Here is a 6,487-nt window from a genome sequence, read left to right on the forward strand (position 1 = left end):
TCGTGTCCCGTGTATATATATATTTACACCTTTCTTCGCATATCTTTTATATATTTTATTTTCCAAAAACTCAACCTCAAAACACTCTCCTGCAACCCGCGTCATAAATAAAAAAATAAAAGTATTATTTGACCTCAAATCTGAAATGCACAATAGAAGCTAACTAGAAGCTAACCAGAAGCTAACCAGAAGCTAGCCAGAAGCTAACCAGAAGCTAGCCAGAAGCTAACCAGAAGCTAACCAGAAGCTAACCAGAAGCTAGCCAGATGCTAACCAGAAGCTTGCCAGTTTACTGGCTAATGTTAGTATTCAGCTAACCACGATTTGTGGTCATCAGCTATTCTTTAGCTCGAAAATCTATCGCCAGTTTTGTACAACGCGACAACCTACTCCTCTGTAGTGCCTAGCTCCACTCCACTCCTATTCCCCAGGCACTCTCTTTTGAGGACTTCTGTAACCGTAATAGCCTTGGTTTCATGCATGTTATTATTAACATTAGAAGCCTCCTTCCTAAGTTTGTTTTACTCACTGCTTTAGCACACTCTGCCAACACGGATGTTCTAGCCGTGTCTGAATCCTGGCTTAGGAAGACCACCAACAATTGTGAAATCTTCATCCCGAACGACAACATTTTCAGGCAAGATAGAACGGCCAAAGGGGGCGGTGTTGCAATCTACTGCAGAGATAGCCAGCAGAGTTCTGTCCTACTATCCAGGTATGTACCCAAACAATTTGAACTTCTACTTTTAAAAATTCACCTCTCTAAAAACAAGTCTCTCACCTTTGCCGCTTGCTATAGACCACCCTCTGCCCCCAGCTGTGCTCTGGACACCATATGTTAACTGATTACCCCCCATCTATCTTCAGAGCTTGTGCTGCTAGGCGACCTAAACTGGAACATGCTTAACACCCCAGCCATCCTACAATCTAAGCTTGATGCCCTCAATCTACCACAAATTATCAATGAACCTACCAGGTACCACCCCAAAGCCGTAAACATGGGCACCCTCATAGATATCATCCTAACCAACTTGCCCTCTAAATACACCTCTGCTGTTTTCAACCAAGATCTCAGCGATCACTGTCTCATTGCCTGCATCCGTAATGGATCAACAGTCAAACGACCTCCACTCATCACTGTCAAACGCTCCCTGAAACACTTCAGCGAGCAGGCCTTTCTAATCGACCTGGTATCCTGGAAGGATATTGATCTCATCCCGTCAGTAGAGGATGCCTGGTTATCTTTTTTTAAATGCCTTCCTCACCATCTTAAATAAGCATGCCCCATTCAAGTAATTTAGAACCAGGAACAGATATAGCCCTTGGTTCTCTCCAGACCTGACTGCCCTTAACCAACACAAAAACATCATATGGTGTTCTGCATTAGCATCGAACAGCCCCTGTGATATGCAACTTTTCAGGGAAGATTGAAACCAATATACACAGGCAGTTAGAAAAGCCAAGGCTAGCTTTTTCAAGCAGAAATTTGCTTCCTGCAACACTAACTCAAAAAAGTTCTGGGACACTGTAAAGTCCATGGAGAATAAGAACACCTCCTCCCAGCTGCCCACTGCACTGAAGATAGGAAACACTGTCACCCCCGATAAATCCACTACAATTAAGAATTTCAATAAGCATTTTTCTGCGGCTGGCCATGCTTTCCACCTGGCTACCCCTACCCCGGTCAACAGCACTGCACCCCCCACAGCAACTCGCCCAATCCTTCCCCATTTCTCCTTCTCCCAATCCAGTCAGCTGATGTTCTGAAAGAGCTGCAAAATCGGGACCCCTACAAATCAGCCGGGCTAGACAATCTGGACCCTTTCTTTCTAAAAATTATCTGCCAAAATTATTGCTACCCCTATTACTAGCCTGTTTAACCTCTCTTTTGTGTCGTCTGAGATTCCCAAAGATTGGAAAGCAGCTGCGGTCATCCCCCTCTTCAAAGGGGGGACACTCTTGACCCAAACTGCTACAGACCTATATCTATCCTACCCTGCCTTTCTAAGGTCTTCGAAAGCCAAGTCAACAAACAGATTACCGACCATTTCGAATCCCACCATACCTTCTCCGGTATGCAATCTGGTTTCAGAGCTGGTCATGGGTGCACCTAACCCACGCTCAAGGTCCTAAATTATATCTTAACCGCCATCGATAAGAAACAATACTGTGCAGCAGTATTCATTGACCTGGCCAAGGCTTTCGAGTCTGTCAATCACCACATCCTCATCGGCAGACTCGACAGCCTTGGTTTCTCAAATGATTGGCTCGCCTGGTTCACCAACTACTTCTCTGATAGAGTTCAGTGTGTCAAATCGGAGGGCCTGTTGTCCGGGCCTCTGGCAGTCTCTATGGGGGTGCCACAGGGTTCAATTCTTGGACCGACTCTATTCTCTGTATACATCAATGATGTTGCTCTTGCTGCTGGTGAGTCTCTGATCCACCTCTATGCAGACGACACCATTCTGTATACTTCTGGCCCTTCTTTGGGCACTGTGTTAACAACCCTCCAGGCGAGCTTCAATGCCATTCAACTCTCCTTCCGTGGCCTCCAAATACAAGTAAAACTAAATGCATGCTCTTCAACTGATCGCTAACTGCACCTGCCCGCCTGTCCAACATCACTACTCTGGACGGCTCTGACTGAGAATATGTGGACAACTACAAATACCTAGGTGTCTGGTTAGACTGTAAATTCTCCTTCCAGACTCACATCAAACATCACCAATCCAACGTTAAATCTAGAATTGGCTTCCTATTTCGCGACAAAGCAGCCTTCACTCATGCTGCCAAACATACCCTTGTAAAACTGACCATCCTACCAATCCTCGACTTCGGCGATGTCATTTACAAAATTCCCTCCAATACCCTACTCAATAAATTGGATGCAGTCTATCACAGTGCCCTCCGTTTTGTCACCAAAGCCCCATATACTACCCACCACTGCGACCTGTACGCTCTCGTTGGCTGACCTTCGCTTCATACTCGCCGCCAAACCCACTGGCTCCAGGTCATCTACAAGACCCTGCTAGGTAAAGTCCCCCCTTATCTCAGCTCGCTGGTCACCATAGCAGTACCCACCTTTAGCACGCGCTCCAGCAGGTATATCTCTCTGGTCACCCCCAAAACCAATTCTTCCTTTGGCCGCCTCTCCTTCCAGTTCTCTGCTGCCAATGATTGGAATAAACTACAAAAATCTCTGAAAATGGAAACACTTATCTCCCTCACTAGCTTTAAGCACCAGCTGTCAGAGCAGCTCACAGATTACTGCACCTGTACATAGCCCATCTATAATTTATTCCAAACAACTACCTCTTTCCCTACTGTATTTATTTATTTATTTATTTAGCTCCTTTGCACCCCATTATTTCTATCTCTTCATTGCACATTCTTCCACTGCAAATCAACCATTCCATTGTTTTACTTGCTATATTCTATTTACTTCGCCACCATGGCCTTTTTTTGCCTTTACCTCCCTTATCTCACCTCACATTGTATATAGACTTATTTTTCTACTGTATTATTGACTGTATGTTTGTTTTACTCCATGTGTAAATCTGTGTTGTTGTATGTGTCGAACTGCTTTGCTTTATCTTGGTCAGGTCGCAATTGTAAATGAGAACTTGTTCTCAACTTGCCTACCACTTCCTGTGCCCAATATGGTTAAATAAAGGTGAAATACATACATAATAAAATAAATAGTCAACCCAGGGTAGCTGAGCACTCCAGGGGGAAGGGTTAGCAGAAGTCACGCAGTGACATCTCCTTTTTGGCCCGGTCGGTCTGGCCGTTGGTCTTGGAATGATATCCAGAAGAAAGACTGACATTGATACCAAGAGCTGAACAGAAGGATCTCCATACCTGGGAGGTAAACTGGGCTTCTCTGTCGGAAACGATGTCAGTGGGAATGCCATGCAGACGAAACTAGCAGGTCCGCAGTTTCCCTGGAGGATGGGAGTTTGGAGACAGGAATGAAGTGAGCCATTTTGGAAAATCTGTCAATAATGGTGAGGATGACGGAGTTACTGTTAGATGGGGGAAGGCCAGTGATGAAGTCCAGAGCTATGTGTGACAAGGGTTAACTGGGTAGAGAACGTAACAGACCGGAAGTGGGTTTAGTGGAGGTTTTGTTCCGGGCACATACTGAGCAGGCTGAGACAAACTCCCAGACATTGCCATGGTGGGCCACCAAAAATCACTGACGCAGGAAGGCGAGGGTCCGGTTCATACCAGGGTGACAGGTGAGGTGGGTAGAATGGGCCCCACTGAAGAACATCAGCGTGAACAATCTGGAACAAACAGACCATTACTAGGATCGTTACCCGGGTCAGGCTGGTTCTGCTGAGCCTGGCGGATACGGGACTCAATCTCCCAGGCGACTGCGGCAACGATGCAGGTGGATAGCACAATAGCTTCTGGCTCGGTATCCGTGTGGTTGGTGGTGAACTGGCAGGAGAGGGCATCAGGCTTGTTATTCCCCAAAATGGGGCAATAAGTGAGTGTGAAATTATATCTACCGAAGAACAAGTCCCGCCTGGCTTGCCGGGAGTTCAGACGTTTGGCGGTCTGGATGTAGGACAGGTTTTTATTGTCAGTCCACACAGCCAGTGACACCATTCCTCAAGAGTCAGCTTAACTTCCAGGAGTACCCGGTGTCGTGTCTTTACTATCATTAACTGAAGACTGATAGTTTTTATCAAAGATTCTCTGTAATAGTTACTATGCGATCAACTGATTAATCACGTAACTAATTAACTAGGAATTCGGGGCACCAAGGAAAAATATTCAGATTACAAAGTTATCATTTCCTAAAATAATTTTGAATGAATGAATGATTTACTTTACCTCACATTAGTCTCATTCCAAACGTCGTAAATTGTTGGTTATCTACACGAACCCAGTCTTCACTATGAGTCATCCATACATCAATTGTCTTAAATCATTTATTTATTACTAACTAAGTAATTCACAGAAATGCATAAACAAACAAACAAGGTAAATGTGGTGATAGGAGGATGTGCCCTAGTGGGCGAAACCGGCATGGCGGCTTGTTAGACAAAAGGGATGTGGGGGTCGTCTAAGAAGTCACTACAAGGTGATAACTATAACAATTTAAAATGCTAATCCTTACACATGAACGCTCACTCAGTCGGGAACAATTGCAATCAATATATATATTTACGCAGAGTGTGTCGTCTTGATCGCTGGTGAAAAGTTCATTTCTTTTGTAGAATTGTCCGTCTCTCTCCCTCTCTCTCTAGGTTGTGGTTAGAGGGGATTGTTCAGAGTCATTATAGAATGGATGTTTCGGTGGTTGTCGTTCTTCGCGTTCAATGATGCACAATTCCTAGCTGCAGATTAGTAATCAATATCAAAGACATGTTCTTATTCTGTCGGTATCAATAGTCTAAGAGTTTAACCACATGCTATGGTTAAAAAGATTCAGCAATGGTCTACACCTTTAGCCATCTCGTAATTCAGGTATGCTTGGTCTTGTGATCATTTCTCAAAGTTGGGTTTTATTCGGAATGGCCCAGGATGTCTGACCCTAACTGGGCTCAGGGGCGGTCCTCTGATTTAGTTCAAATCCAATTCCCTTTTTGAGTTTTCCTTCATTAACTTTGCCGGCGGTCCAGTCAATCTGTGGGTTGTGTAGCTTTAACCGTAGAAGTCCAAGAACCAGGGGAGCAGTAGATTATGTGGAAACTGATCTTTCCCTGGTGGTTTCCAGAGACACGCAGGATGACAGGGACGGTTCTCACAGACATGGGCGAGGAGCTGTCCGTTGACACCTCGGTCCAGGAATCTCTCATTGTCGGCCGAATCGAAGAGAACAGACAGAGGAAAAGCCGGGCTCTGCCACACAAGGTTGCCTTCAAGCATGGGTTTGGGGGAAGATGGGCAGGCGGTTTGGCTCGACAGTATATCCCCCACTACTGCCGAGACCCCTCTTTAGCTGGACGCAGGGAACAAGTGGAGACAAAGTGACCAACCTGGACACAGTATAGGCAGCTCCTAGCGCTGATTCGCCGTTGTCTCTCCTCTGGAGAGAGATGGGCCCGGCCGAGCTGCATGGGTTCAGGTTCTGAAAGAGCCTTGGGAAGGGATGCTGTCGGAAAAGGAGGATAAGGCAATGAAGCAGATGTTATGGGACATACAACCCTACCTACCCTCTCCCTCCGACGCTCACGGAGACAGTTGTCGATGCGGGTGGCGAGAGAGATGAGTTCATCAAGTCCATCAGTTACAACTTAACACACCAAGCCCTCCACTCTGATAAATAGCTTCATTATGGGCAACGTATTATGTTTATTAAAATAAATTATAGCAGTAACAAGCTTACCTCTGGTCCCCTTTTTCATCTTCATGCTCTCCCTCTCAAACTAAGCAGGACATCGGTTGGCCTCGTCCGCAAACACAGATATAGATTTTTTGGGGGGACGAAGCCTTTGACTTGAAGTGCCACAGCCATTGGTTAGGCAGCACA

The sequence above is a fragment of the Oncorhynchus tshawytscha genome, linkage group LG14, assembly GCF_018296145.1.
Source record: "Oncorhynchus tshawytscha isolate Ot180627B linkage group LG14, Otsh_v2.0, whole genome shotgun sequence".
Lineage (NCBI taxonomy): Eukaryota > Metazoa > Chordata > Actinopteri > Salmoniformes > Salmonidae > Oncorhynchus > Oncorhynchus tshawytscha.